The sequence below is a fragment of the Galeopterus variegatus genome, unplaced genomic scaffold (assembly GCF_000696425.1).
Source record: "Galeopterus variegatus unplaced genomic scaffold, G_variegatus-3.0.2 Scaffold1143, whole genome shotgun sequence".
NCBI lineage: Eukaryota > Metazoa > Chordata > Mammalia > Dermoptera > Cynocephalidae > Galeopterus > Galeopterus variegatus.
Genome location: NW_007727254.1, coordinates 206259 through 207596, shown reverse-complemented (window position 1 = coordinate 207596; position 1338 = coordinate 206259).

Below are 1338 nucleotides of genomic sequence, written 5' to 3'. Positions count from 1 at the left end.
GGGAGAGACTGCGGACAATGGAAAAGAAAGACCCAAGCTTATGTTACTTATGAAAAAAAAAAAAACAACACCTTAAATATGAAAACACAGATAAGTTGAAAGTAAATGGATGGAAAAGGAAAACCTGGCCATGTCCACAGTCAATGTGAGAGGAAACTAACACAGAGATATGACTCATTGTCCCTGGGAGGGTGGGTCATGGTTACTGGTAGGGTGGATCATTGTCACTGTTGGGTGGGTCATTGTGTCTGGGTGGGAGGGTCATTGTCACTGGAGGTTAGGTCACTGTCACTAGAGGGTGAGTCAGTGTCACTGAGACGGTGGGTCATTGTTACTGTGTGGTTGTTACTGGCCATGGTCACTGGAGGGTGGGTTGTTGTCACTGGAGGGTGGGTCATTGTCACTGGAGGGTGGGTCATTGTCACTGGAGGTTAGGTCACTGTCACTAGAGGGTGAGTCAAGTGTCACTGAGAGGGTGGGTCATTGTTACTGCGTGGTTATTGTTACTGGCCATGGTCACTGGAGGGTGGGCTGTTGTCACTGGAGGGTGGGTCATTGCCACTGGGAGGGCGGGTCACTACCACTTGTGGAGTGGATCATTGGAGGCCATGTGGCATTTGAGGTGTCACGGCAGGCTGGGGTGGGAGGGAGAATCCTGGGCTTGGGAGCCTTCTGTTGTTCCTTGATTCCGCCTGTGGAAATGGCTGCTTGTTCTTTCCCAAGGGAGGCTGAGAAATGCCCCCAGCAAANGTTTTGAAGTCCCCTGTGTTTTAGTGCAAAGGGGACATGAATGGTAGGTAAAATGCACAGAATTTCTCAATTTTCTTTGAGTGTAGTGGTCTCAAACTCAAATGTCAATAATGACCAGGAGAAAACTTAAATATATGAAGTCAGTGGATAAATAATTATAGGAGGGATGGGACATTGCCAACAGACTGGAGATCTCGAACTCAGTATGCATGTTTTCAAATTCAATTTTTCAAACATGGTGGTGGCCACATAATCCCATCTGACCACGAGTGGCCAGAAGGTGCTTCAGTATAACTTGTGCTTGGCTTGTCTATGTTATGAACCCAGAAATCAAGATCGGCTGTATATAACAAAAACACAAATATCAGCAGCTTATACAAGGCAAAGTTGCTTCTGGTTAGCATGTAGAAAGATGTGAACACTTTCTTCCCACAGTGATAACAAGAATGAACCATAGAGAACAAAACTCATATGTTTTATAGGGCTTTTGAGGATTGTTAGATGTCAGGAAGCTCTGATGAACTGAATTGCAGAAGGCACGCCCCATACACATGAGCAGAGAGCCCTGGAGCTCTCTGGGTCAAGTGC